The following is a 14,265-nucleotide window of genomic DNA, read 5'->3' as shown; positions in this document are numbered from 1 at the left end:
CCCTTAACCCGAGACCTGTGAGCCCAAGTCAGCTGGTACATACCAGTCGCGGGTGTCTAACCGCAGTATCGAAGTACCCCAACTGTTTCATCCAAGAGCCCATCATGTCAAATCTAGCTTTGCATAAGAGATCTGCTATTATTCCTACAAGGATGCAAGCAGTTCGTAATACAGCGCAGTAGGTCATCTGTCCAAATATTAATCCGATACGAACATGATTAACTTTGCACAAGATCAACAAGATCAAACCTAGAAAGCTAACTTCTTATGAGAGACCAGGTGGATGAGGCAGTATCTTTTATTGGATCCACTTGCGTGGGTGACCGAGACAAGCTTTTGAGCTTACACAGAGCTCTTCTTCAAGTAAACTGGAAAGTTGATCCAATAAGAGATATTACCCTTACCCATCTTGTCTCTCTAATATTTTGGGACAAACATGGCTACAACACCACTGCCAACCATTTATTATGAAGCATCCAATAGCTAGCCCTTACATTGTGAAGTTATAGCTCCTATATAGATTAAAACATCCCTTTGTGCAAGTGTAGCCTAGGATAAATTATAGTGTTTACCTCTCTCTCTTTAGACAGTATAAAATAAATTAATCAATCACCCACCCTCTCCCTTCCTCTTGTACAGTTAATATTAGTTATAGGCTGACAAACATGTTAAAATTAAAGGCAATTGAAAATTTTTAAATATTTTTTCCCAAAATCATTTTTTAAATGGAGAGTCTTTGTGAAAAAACTTAGGTATTTTTTTCCCATTTTCTATTTCTCAACAATAGTAAAGAAAACAAACAACGTAGTCATTTTTCAGTATATTATTATTTTTCTTTTTCCTCCTCGTTCTTCCCCTCCCTCCTTTTTTCAGTGGAAAAACAGGGTGATAATGGGGTATGTGTGCAAAAACTAAACACAGCAAAATAATTTTCAAAAATAAATATTTTCATGAAAAAAATTCTGAAAAATTGTTCCTTTTCAAAACTTGCAAAATAAATTCCCCAATTTTTGAACAGTGCTAATTAAAATATTAAGCCTTCTCTTAAATAAAATGAGTGAGGCATTAATTATTCTATCACTGCTTTGCAACATTCACCGTTTGTGATTTGACAATGCATCTTTCAGCTACCAAGTCAATCATCCCTCATAAAGGGCATTTATCTCAAAATGACAACTTACTGATGTTTTTACAGTTCTAGAAAATATAAAACCTTCCTCATTATTCCAGGTGGACATGTAATAAAAATGTAGATTTCTCTAATAACATTAACATACCTTTACAGGGTTCTCTACTTACTTAGTCATTTCCTAAATCATAGCCTCACACAGGATCAAATATTATAATATTGTGCTTGAGTTTTCCAAATCTTGTTGTGCAAATAATGTTTTTTTTTAAATTCAACAGAAAAAGTGATCTCAGTACAATATTTTCAGTTAAATACTCAAAGAAATTATTAATCTCACCTCAAAGTAATCTTAACTGAGATAAATACTTGAAAATAAATTACCTCATTACTAATGATCAACAGCAAAATTAACAACTGCTCTCCCATACACATGGCAAAATTCTTAGGCCCCTTTGTGCAGCTCCAACAACATAAATGGGCCAGAAAGCGGGCCTAACAAGACAGATGGAGATTGTTCAGGCATGAGAGAATCCTTAACCACCCAATATAGCAGGCTCTATGTTATTCCTCTCAGCTCCCCTTAGTGTAGAAGTTGTGCCAGTCTGGTGGTGAAAAAGATAGCTTTAGGCCTCCTTTCCCTCCTCCCTCCCCTTCCCTGTCGGACCTGAAAATCTGAACCATGGATTGAAAAATAGAACTGGGATTTAAAGATGCAAGGGAATCAGATTATTCTCATGTGTATAGATTAAACCTTTATGGAGGCAAATAACCGATATGGCGCCTGATCCAAAGATCACTGAAGTCAATGGGCAGACTCCCCATCATTTCAATGGACTCTGGATGAACAGATACATAGCGAGCAATTTTGGGGATTTGTACTTTCAACCACTGCAAAAGGTATTTAATTGCAATATTTTAGTGAAATGCAGACTAAGACTCTGCAGCACTTGCTTTTTGTTGCAATAATGCAAACTAAGCACATTCTGTTTCTAAAATGGTTTTAATACCAACTTTGCAGGATATTTTTTTCCCCATACATGAATCAAATTGATTTGGATGATTAATTTATTTACAGATTAGAAAGATCCTCTTGCTAAACACAAAGGATTTGAATTACTTCAAACTACGAGGCGATAATTGAATTATAAGCAGCATGTAAGTTAGTTTGAGCAATATTTTTCATTGGGTTTTCAGACCAGCGTTACCTATTTATCTTTATATTTCCTCTATTCTTATGTCTCATCTTACCTCTTCTATAATGTCTATAACTCATTATCTAATGTACTTCTTCTGAAATTAACCACAATTTGGCATGGTTAGAATTTTGCTGCAAAAGTTTAGTATTCCTGTTCTCTGCATCTTTTCCATGGCACTATTATAACACATGCAAAATATGATGGAAGCATTGCTTGGGAGTGGTTGGGTTTTTTTTGAGGGGGAGGGGCCTTAAAATACACTGCTCTACAGCCAAAATGCTTCTGAAATAAATGTAGTCAAACTTTACTAATTCTGGGTCACTGAGAACGAAAATGATGCTTAAAATTGTTGATTGGCTCTAGTTTTCAAGATATGCTATTGGGTCAGTATATACGACCCTGGACTTGGGAATGGCGGAGGATAAGTGAGTTATAAAGGGAAGGGATCTCAATTTAAACCAGAAATGACTAAAATACATCTTTGACTGGATCTAGGAATAAATCTATGATTGGGTTTGGACAGTACTTGCTTTTTAGGCAAAACAATGAATGATGCAATCTGAAGCTGGTATTGTGTCATACATGATATGAATTGCATCATATTATTCCTAAAAGTCATGGATGATGCAATCATAACGAAGCGTACATCACTCTGCTGAACAAATTGCCGTATATCAGCTCTAGAAATCATACAGTGTCGTGCTCTCTTATTTTTCGGTGTTTGATTTTGCAAAGGGACACATTTCTGTTTAGCCAAACTGAGCAGAGATGCCTCGTACTTGTGTGAACAATGCAGATAACTTCTGCTATGTTTGTGGTGAAGTGACTTCTGCATCACAAAAGCGCAGTATAACCACTATGGTTAAGAAAGCCTATCACCTTTATTTTGGCTGCAAAATTGGAGATCAGGACAAGAGGTGGGCCCCACACATATGCTGCAACACTTGTGCAACAAATCTTCGCCAGTGGTTGAACAGGAAAAGGAAATCTATGCCTTTTGCAGTGCCAATGATCTGGAGAGAGCCAACAGATCATACCAGCAATTGTTATTTCTGCATGGTGCCTCCAGTTGGAAAAGGTGTGTCAAAGAAGAAAAAGTGGTCTGTGCATTATCCAAACATTCCATCAGCTATACGCCCCAGTACCCCACGGAGGAGGACTGCCGGTTCCTGATGCACCAGAAGCATTCTCACTTGAGTCAGACGAGGAAGAGGAAGAGGATGAAACTTCTGGTCCTGAACCATCAATGTCACAGGACCCACATTTTCTCCCATCCTCCTCCTCTGAACCACACCTCATAACACAAGGTCAACTGAATGACCGTGTCAGGGATTTGGAACTACCCAAGAGTAAGGCAGAGCTGTTGGGCTCCAGACTACAGCAGTGGAATCTCCTGGCAGGTGATGTTAGGGTTTCCATGTTCCGTGACCGTCAAAAGGATCTTGTCCCATTCTTCTTCATGGAAGGTGATCTTGTAGCCTGCAACAACATCGATGGTGTGATGGCAGCCCTCAACATCGTTCACGATCCAGATGAGTGGAGACTGTTCATTGATTCATCGAAGACGAGTCTTAAAGCTGTTTTACTGCATAATGGCAACGTTTTGCCATCAATTCCAGTTGGTCATGCAGTCCATATGAAGGAAAACTATGACAACATGGAACAACTTTTGAGGTGCATTAACTATGACCAACATCAGTGGCAGCTTTGCGGCGATCTGAAGGTTGTTGCTCTCTTGCTTGGTCTGCAGACTGGATACACAAAGTACTGCTGTTTTCTCTGCGAATGGGATAGCCGTGCAAGAGATTCCCACTACATCAAGAAAGATTGGCCACTCCGACAGTCATTGGAGCTTGGGAGGAAAAGTGTTCAGCAACCACCACTTGTTGAATCACGGAAGATTTTGTTACCACCCTTACACATCAAACTGGGTCTGATGAAGAACTTTGTCAAGGCCATTGACAAAACACAAGCAGCTTTCAAGTACCTCTGTGGAAAATTTCCAAGGTTAAGTGAAGCAAAGATAAAGGAAGGTGTCTTTGTTGGTGTTCAGATTCGTGAGCTTCTCCGAGATGATGCATTTGACCATGCACTGCGTGGCAAGGAAAAGACGGCATGGAAAGCCTTCCAGTTAGCGGCAATAAATTTTCTCGGAAACAACAAGGCAGACAACTACAGGTTGTTGGTGGAAAAACTCCTCAAGGCATACAAAAGCCTTGGTTGCAACATGTCACTAAAGATACATTTTTTTGCACTCTCATCTAGATTTTTTTTCCACCGAACTGCGGAGCAGTGAGCGACGAGCACGGTGAGCGATTTCACCAGGACATTGCAACAGTGGAGAAACGCTATTAGGGCAAATGGAGCCCATCAATGCTTGCAGATATTGCTGGACAGTGACAAGAGATGCTCCATTTAATGAATACAAGAGACAAGCCAAGAAGCGCTGAGTAGACACTGAATAGGACTAAGCTATGAACATAATAGTTTTTTGCCTTTTGATTCATAATAAATGTTATTTATATAACCCTTTTGCTGATTTTTGAAGTGTTACATAAACAAGACAGGTGAAATATTATCATGTAAAGCAACCATAAACACATGAAAAGACTTAGGTTTACAATTTATGATTAAAACTATCTACACAATATACGTAGACATAAATATCTTAGAAAACAGTAGCCAATCAGTTATTTTAATTGCCATATTTGAATTCAGCACATCAAAATACATAATAAATAGCACATTTTAACTCTGAAGCAGACATCTTCTCAAAAATTGTAGACCAGTGATACCAGTACTATAAAATGTTGTTGTTGAAGTTAGGTTCTCTTATCTTGCAGTTAGGAAAAAAGTTCCTTTTTAAATGCTGTGTTTTCTGTAGTCCTTGTAACCAAGCGCTTCTGGCTACTGTCTCAGACCCTGATCCTTCTAACACTGAAGAAAGTGAATTTTTTTTTACTTATGTTAATCAGTCTCACTGAAAAGTTATGCACCTGCTGTGTTTGCAGGATTGCAGCCTTCCTGTAAACATGTTTGCAAAACCAGACACATTTTTCTTTGGGCTTTAAGCTATTCAATATACCTTTTTTTCTTTAAATGCACATTATATAATCTGCCAGCATAACCTAATTCAAATAAAACTATTAGTAGATAACTTTGACTTCTAAACCAAGTCCTTGCAAACATGTCTTATGCACTAATCCTTACTGTGGGCCAAAGCTCCACTCCTACTATAAGATCCATGAGGGAAGACCAGCCATCACACTTAGATGTAGCCCTAATTGGAGTCAGTAGGGTACAGCTGTCCAATTGAATGAAGCTCATAAATAAACCAAATCAAAATTGATTTTCATTGGACCACCAAAAGACCCATCTAGGCAGTTTACATCCCTAACACATCCCTAACAATTTTACCTGTTACCTCCAGCTGAGGTATGACAAGCTGTTAAAAAAAAACAAACAAAAACAAAACAAAACAAACAAACAAAAACCAAACACAGTACACATTTTTGTTATCAGAAAAACTGCATTCCTCCCCCACCTTCTTCATGCTTAAAAATGGCTCAACCATTTTTGGTGAAATTTTAAGAAAAAAAAAAATTGCTACCTGACTTACAGCAGGCCTACCAAAATTTCAGACAGAAGGCTAACTAACCCTTTCATTCTAAAGTATGTGGGTGTAACCTTAATATAAGTATTGCTATACGCTCCACCACTAGTATACAACTGTTTTTAAATACAGTTAGTTTTTAGTTATGGTTATATTTAAAGAGAGACTGCCCGTTAGTTTAGGTCTAACATTAGTGATATTAAAAAAAGAGGGTGGAAACTTATATTGTAGCCCCCGAATTTCACATTCCTGCACGTACCTACAGTCAGCCATTTTGTATGTTCAACCACTGCCAGCTGAAACCTGATCATCATACGGATAGAAATAATCTTAGACCCTGAGAGGCAAGGCCGTGCAGCTGCATGTTTGCACCTCTGTTAATCAGAATGGGAGGTTGGGACAGGGAGTTAATGTTCCATGAAAACAATGAATGTTTGGACAGATGACTTAGGTTTTAGGTGCCTCTGACGTGCAAGTTTTAGTGTTAGGATTTAAAATGTTTTGCTGATAAGGAGAATAATAAATTGTTATTGGCTGTTAGGGAAATTGTTAGCCTATTAGGGGCTATTATGAGTTACGTGCTTTATAAAAAGTTAGAAAGTGTGATTTGGGGCAGTCCAAGGAAGCTTTTCTTTGGGCAACGATCCGACACTTAAGTTCCCCAGCAGTGAGACAGAAGGAGGGCCCCTGGAAGACTGGCTGCTGATTCCTCAAAACCATCTTATCTTTAGTAAATATAAAAGTATACAATGTTCTGAATCTACTACTATAGGGTGTAAGTGTATGCATGTACTTGAGACCCAATAAAAAAGTAGTTTTAGGTAAAAGCATTCTGGTTTGTATCAATCATATATCAGAGGAACTGTGTCCCCATTGGTTTATTCCTGACACCACCTGGAGAGAAACAGTTGGGAGAGAATTGCTTAGGTTCTGAAAATCCTGGGTAACAATATGAATATAAATAAATGTTTTCATGAGGGGCATAGTTTACCATGAGATGGAGCAGAGATGTGTGCCCATCTCCTACCTTAAGTGTTTAAATATCAGCTTTTTGACTCATGGAAAAGAATTAATGGCAATAAAATTAAAAGTGGACATGGTTAGTGACTGTTGGGATGGTGCTGAATTGGTGTGGCCGTACTCAATCAATGATGAGAACATGGCTTGACATGACTGAACTGTGAAAGAGGATTCTGGGAGCAGAATCCTTCTCTTAGCATCAGGCAGATTGCAGAGGGGAAACTGACTGGCTCCATGCTGCGTGTATGATCAATACTGATCTTTGGATGAGCAAATATGTCCACTTGAAAGCAAACAACACATGTAGAACATCCTGAGTGGAGCATGGGCTGACCCGGCATCTCGACCCTGTTGAAGGACATCACACAGGGGGCTGAAGTGAATGATTGATAAGGGCGTGAATGTGGGGTAATGTTCAGTTGGCACCACTCTGCAGTCTCCTGCTAAGGTATTAATTAGGTAAAAATTAGTAGCAACACGCGCACTGGGCATGCTTTTAAAACATGTGACTCCTTTGAGGAAAAGGAGTATAAAAATCAAGCAGATTAAATTACTGTTGGGGGGATTCCTTAATTACGCTTAAAGAAGTGATGCTGCTAGACAGAGTAGCCAAAACTCTGCTCCTTGGGCTCAAGTAGGACTGTGAGCCAGAGGGGTTTCCAGGTAGCCAAGGAATCCGAGACAGACCAGAGGGCTGAGGAGACCAGACTTGGAGAGAAGAAGCCGTCCATAGAATTTGGTAACCACTATCTCTGTTTGCCAAGCAGGAACTGTGTGAGGCTAGCACAGGGCCTGTTTGTGTATGTTTATGAAAGAGAGGCTTGCTAAGAGGAATGTATAGCTCTTAATATATAATTCTTTAACGTCTAACATAGGAGTTATGTCCTTAATGTCACCCTTTACCACTTGTGTAATTCCTTCTCAAATAAACTGCAGTGTATGCAAGTACTGTGGACCTTTTTCATTGGTATGACAGTAATCTGCTCCGCTGGGAGCCATTAAAGATCCATTCAGGAGTAGTAGCCCCCTGGTGCCAACAGTGACCTCAAGATTTTAATGGGCCTGAGTGACAGGTAAGAGGGTGGTGGTGTCCACAGTGATTACAAAGAAAGGTATTGGGTAGAGCGTGGAGAGAGGGGTAGATTAGGCTAAAGAAATGTCACTAAAAGCTTATCTATACTAAAAAGTTTTGCCGCTTTAGTTATATCAATATTAAAGCATCCTCAAGTTCAACATATGAATATTCAAAGGACAAATCAAAAAAATAAATCAGAGGCTTTTGTCTCACCTCATGCCCTTTTTCTTATGGTTGTCCCCTCCCACAACCTTTCCACACCTTCTACTCTTTAGAATGCCAAGAGCTCTGAAATTAAAACAGCTTCAGAAACATTACTTGCCAAAAGAAACACTGTTCCCAGTCCAGAGGCAAAACTAGAAGTGATACAAAAGGAAAAGAATTAATCTCTCATCAGCTAGTAGGTGCCTCCCACTGGAAAAAGAAAAATAGGTCAACTCTAGAGGACTGGTTCAAATAATATGGGAGGTGGTTGTTATGGAAAAATTAATGCACCAATTACATACCCACAAAACAGACATAGGACAGACAGATACTTGGATATTTGATTATCATTTATTCAACAAAGTATATTCACCTGCAAAAAAAAAAAAAAAAAAAAAAGCGCATACCTGTCCCTTTTTTAAACTACTTTTTTGGATATGCCTGGATTGTTAAATATGTATAATCAGAGATTTCAGTCAATTTAATAAAATCACTAGAAACAACTAGTGAAAAGATGTTCACTCAGTAACATGGAACACTGTTAAATAGAGAGATCCAATGTTTATATTCCGGTATAATGTTTCTTTAAAGAAAGGCTAACTGTTGTAACAATTATTATACTGTCTCTGATTTTTACATGGCTAGAATTTGTAAACCTGTTAAAATTTCCTTAATAAAGTGATAGCAGTGAAGCTTTCTGAACTCAAAGTTTGACTGTCAGAGAATAAATTCTACAAGTGCTGAGAAGGTGAAAGAGAGAGTGCAGATGAAGAAAAGGAGCACCAAAAGCAATCTGGATATACCAATAAACATCCACAACAGGCAGCAATTGCTGCAAGGAACCATCTAGACAGAATTAGATCAAATAGTAAAATATTCATGTTCTAGGTCAGGGGTGGGCAAACTTTTTGGGCCAAGGGCCACATCTGGGTGGGGAAACTGTATGCAGGGCCAGGGCAGAGGGTTGGGGTGCGGTGTGCAGGAAGGAGCTCAGGGCAAGGGATTGGAGCAGAGGAGGGGTGCAGGGTGTATGTGGAGGCTCAGGGAAAGGGGTTGGGGTGCAGGAGGGGGGCGAGGTGCAGGCAGGGGGCTTAGGGCAGGGAGTTGGGGGACAAGGTGCAGGAGGGCTTGGAGCTCCGGGGTGGCAGCGGCACGCACCGGGGCCATAGCACGCTCCCTGCCTGCCTGCCCGCCCTGTCCCCGGCCCCGCGCCGCTCCAGGAAGCGCTGCAGTCCCTGGAGGTGGAGGGGCAGAGGGCTCCATGTGTGCTGCCCTTGCTGCACCTCCAGGTACCTCCCCCAAAGCTCCCATTGGCTGAGGTTCCCTGTTCCTGGCCAATGGGAGCTGCGGGGGGTGGTGCCTGAAGGCAAGAGCAACACACACAGCCATCTGCCCCCCAGCCCGGGGCCATAGTGCTGGTCGCTTCTGAAGAGTGAAATGGGGCCCGCGGTGCCATGGGGGGCAGTCCCGCAGGCCGGATCCAAAGCCCTGAAGGGCCAGATCCGGCCGATGGCCCATAGTTTGCCCACCCCTGTTCTAGGTGCTGGCAATAATGGAACTCCTAACATTGCACTCGATGAGTCTTTCATTCCTAAACTCTTCATAATGTAGGATTCGATTTGTTGAGTGCCCATTTGCTGCCAACCCCACACACTTACTAAATTCAGTGAGATATTGTGTTGCATAAGGAATTCAGGATCAGGCTCTTAATGATGTCCTGTTCTACACCAAGCAAGTCTTCTGAATTCTGATGAAATAGACAAAAAGCAGCAAGGGAGGCACAATCCAGGTTTCCTTATCTGGGTCCCAGATCGAGACTAGCAAATTCTATTAATAACATCCATAAAGAGAACAGTGTTTCCCCATCTATCTTAAGGACATCCTCATGAAAGATAATGTGCAATAAGACAGCCTCGTTGTAAAAGGTATGAAAAAGCAGGAGCATCAGTTGTTTCTCAGCCAAGTTCCAAGTAGCAAAAAAAGAGGAAGTTTGCATTTGGTGGGATAATATTCCAATTAATTATGGGCCCAATAACACAAGTACTGAATGTCTCTTACACCCTTAATGCCCAATGATGTCAACAGAAATTTAGGGCATTCATTACCTTGCAGGAGCAGGTCCAAACTGCTGGAAAAAGATAAAGGAAAAATGCTGACAAAAAAAAAATCTTTCCAGTGAAGGAGTATGGTGAATAACTAGCTAGAGGGCAAGCCACTTAACTTTCATGATGCATGAAATTATTGCCAAGTGTTCTGTTAAAACATCAGTTGGACCTTGGCAGTTCTTTCTGACTAACTAGATTAATCACACACACACACACACACACACACACCCCTCACTGTTACCTCCTCTCAATCACTGCAGGCAACACCATCAACCTGCCTAGCAGGCAGGCCTCTAACTGGGACATGATCTTCAACTCAGAGTTCACTATAGAGCCTCACAACCAGGCTAAATCTTCCTGAATCTTTCCACACAACATCTCTTAGATACAGCCTTTCCTATCCATCCACACAGCTAAATCTCTCATCCCAGTTATCATCTTGATTATTGCTACAGCTTTTCCTCTGGCCTTGACAAATGCAATCTTGCTCAGCTCTCTTCCATTCAGAATGCTGCTGGATCACCTTTCTAGGCCAATGGTTCTCAACCAGGGGTACACATACCCCCTGGGGGGAAGGGGAAGCAAAGGTTTTCCAGGGAATCTCAACTCATCTAGATATTTGCCCAGTTTTACAATGGGCTAGTAAAAAGCACTAGCAAAGTCAGTACAAACTAAAATTTCATACAGACAATAACTAGTTCAGGGGTCGGCAACCTTTCAGAAGTGGTGTGCCGAGTCTTCATTTATTCACGCTAGTTTAAGGTTTCACGTGCCAGAAATACATTTTAACGTTTTAGAAGGTCTCTTTCTATAAGTCTATAATATATAACTAAACTATTGTTATATGTAAAGTAAATAAGGTTTTTTAAATGTTTAAGAAGCTTCATTTAAAATTAAATTAAAATGCAGAGCCCCCTGGACAGGTGGTCAGGACCCAGGCAGTGTGAGTGTCACTGAAAGTCAGCTCGCGTGCCGCCTTCGGCACACGTGCCATAGGTTGCCTACCCCTGGACTAGTTTATACTGCTCTATATACTATACACTGAAATGCAATTATTTTATAATTATATGGTAAAAATGAGAAAGTTAGGAATTTTTCAACAATAGTGTGCTGTGACACTATTGTATTTTTGTCTGATTTTGTAACCAAATCATTTTTAGTAAGGTGTAACTTGTGGGATACACAAGACATATCTGACTCCTGAAAGAGATACAATAGTCTAGAAAGCTTGACAGCCGCTGTCCTCAGCCATCACTTTGACCATGTCATTTCTCTCTTTACATCCCTCCATTGGCTCCCCATTCTCTATCACATCAAACTTGTCTTCACTTTCAAAGCCCTTCGCAGCATATCCTCACCATATCTATCATTTGTCATTCAACTCTTGCCTCTGATCAGCCCTTGATGTCAGCCTCCATCCTCCACTTAGTAAATTTTCAATAAGCATCTTTGGGCATTTCCTCAGACCACCCCTCACACTTGGGAAGCGCTCCCCGAAAACAGCCACAAAGCTATGTAATTATCCTCCTTTAAATCCCTCCTGAAAACTCTCCTTTGCTGTGATGACAACAGCAACTTGACAAAGGTTAGGCTGCTGGTGTGCTGAGACCACTGCCTACGGGATCAATACTATCTGTTTTCTCATACTCCCCCACTTGTCTGTCTGTAGCCATTTGTTATCTCTTGTCTTAGACTGTAAAGTCTTCGAGGCAGGCACCATCTTTTTATTCTACCATTTATATTGTAACGTCCTGATCCTGCTGCGGTATCTAATGAAAACATGGGGCTTGTCTGCACATGGAATAGATAATTAACTCACTATGCGGGATACTGTTTTTGTGGAATAAGAGTGGCCTAATTAGCTTAATCCAAGTGGGGCTGGGATTTCAGCCAGTGTTTATATTTTAGAAGCAATTGGCATGAAATTATTTTTCCCCACACCATAATGTATACTCCTTAGTACAAGGAATGCTATGGATGTGCAATTGCACTTGTTAAATAAGCAACTAAAAGAGAAAATATAAAAATTATGAGATAAAAAGTTCAATGTCCTGCTGCAAGTGCCTAAAGCAGTGTATTTCTAATAATATTTGAACTGTTCTATTAGGCATGCATCAATTTTAAAGCATTGCATGATGCTCTTTGAGCTAAGTTCTGAAATACAGTACAATGCATTGCTCATCTTCCTTGTCTTATTGTTTTTCTTATATTTGAGGTCAACTTGTTTCTGACAACTTTTATTAAATACGTTTCCTGAAGGAAGACCAGATGTAACCAGAATCCTGTGTGAAGGGAGAAGTGAAACAGAAGTTTGATTTTCCAGCAGCTTTTAATTAAGCATGACCAACTGCATAATTAATATGGTAACAAGGTATCTGGAAAATATTTGTTGCTATCTCTCTCCAAATTCCTAATTTTCACTAACATTTTTGAACACAAATACTTTGGAAGTTGGACAGGCACTTCCACGTGTAACAGTAGTATGTTAACCTCACAGTTATTTCCCCAGCTAAAAAGGAAGCACATCTATGTCCCTTTAGATATATATATCCCATAAGGCATGTGGAAACAGAGAGAAACCAAAAAGCAATACATATCCTTGTTAATTTGAATACAAAAGGAGAATAAAATAAAATATTAGTGACATCATCTTAATCTAAGTGTCCATGCTCAGAACTCCCAGGAAATAACAAAAATAAAACTCTCCTGTAGAAAAATCTACAAAACAGTAACACTACGGTATTGCTGCTTCACAAAGTTAGTCATCCCTAACCTGAAAATGAAACAGTCAATTTCCATATCCATTCAATCCTAAATTTATCTATGAAGGCTGCCAGTAAGGGTGTGAATTAGTGCCAACTGGGATAGTGTTTTTTTGTTATGTGGACACCTCCCCACTTAAAACTTCAACTAGACAATCAACTCATTTCATTTCACATAGATCAGTCACTATCCGCTTCAAGTCCTGATAGGCCTGGATTAAATCACACCAAGACCCAGTTCTCAAAAGGAATTCTGCAACAACAAGCCATTGCATGCATACAATAAAGGGAGAAATACTGACTATAGAGACAGTTTCAAACTTCTAAGAGGGAAACCCCTGAGCGAGAAAGTTGCCAATATAGACAAGCCCTTAGTCTCTGTCAAGCTACCACTATTCTGTAGCCATCTTTAGCATGAGTCACACAGGGTCATTACTGCACTTCTGTATGAAGCAATGGTTCTTTCCCATGAGCCACAGGAAAATGACAAATCTGTAGCAATGAGCTGTTGCAATGTATAATGCTCTTGCGTAGGACTAAATCAGTAATTGTGATGTGTTCTTCAGCTCTGAGCACAACTAGGGTTGGGTATCTGCCAAAACTCTTTAGATTCTGACTTAAAATTTTGAGAAATTCATTTTTGTTATGGGCAACAGCATTTATTTTCCAATAAACATCAAACATATCTGATGGGGATGTTTTGGCAGTCGGAGGCCAGAGGGAAAAGCACAAGGGGAGATGTTCTTTCACGAGATGCTTGAAAAAACTTCCACAGCTCATTGATCTGAATTTTATAATCTATTCACACTTGCAAAACAAATATACTGCATGCAAATTTTCTAGTCATGTAAGATTAAAATCAGGTGTCTCTAAAAGTTGAAGAGTTGTGTCTTCAGTAATAAGCAACAGAAACAAAGTATTTTCAGAATGGCTGCTGAGAAAAGGGAAATAGAAGAGAAAATATTCCTCAAACTTCAAGGTGTCCCAAACGCCGACAGCTACCTACTCACTATCTCTTGTGGCTTGCTTACTGTGCTCTTGAAACTTAAGATACATAGTGTTTCTTTGCTAAAAAAGGACATGTATTGAGCATTTTTAAGTCACTGTTATACCAGAGTTCTTTATCCAGAGGGTAATGATAGAATTTTATTGTAGCAACTT

At 39.9% G+C, this 14,265-nt stretch overlaps 1 protein-coding gene across 2 annotated transcripts in view; it reads right to left on the bottom strand.

Moving 5' to 3' along the window:
• Positions 1 to 14,265, bottom strand: part of ATP10D (ATPase phospholipid transporting 10D (putative)) — a 95,767-nt gene that overhangs the window by 72,316 nt on the left and 9,186 nt on the right. The window contains exon 1 of one of the 2 annotated variants that reach the window (XM_054029065.1): positions 6,198 to 6,305. The exons of the other annotated variant lie outside the window; for it this stretch is intronic. The gene's annotated coding sequence lies outside the window, so the exon portion shown is untranslated. Of the gene's footprint in view, positions 1 to 6,197; positions 6,306 to 14,265 lie in introns of those variants that run through there. 2 annotated transcript variants of the gene reach the window in all.

This window comes from Malaclemys terrapin, chromosome 5, assembly GCF_027887155.1.
Source record: "Malaclemys terrapin pileata isolate rMalTer1 chromosome 5, rMalTer1.hap1, whole genome shotgun sequence".
NCBI classification, from domain to species: domain Eukaryota; kingdom Metazoa; phylum Chordata; order Testudines; family Emydidae; genus Malaclemys; species Malaclemys terrapin.
The sequence above is the reverse complement of the archived record's forward strand: the minus strand, read 5'-3'. Positions and strand labels throughout refer to the sequence as shown.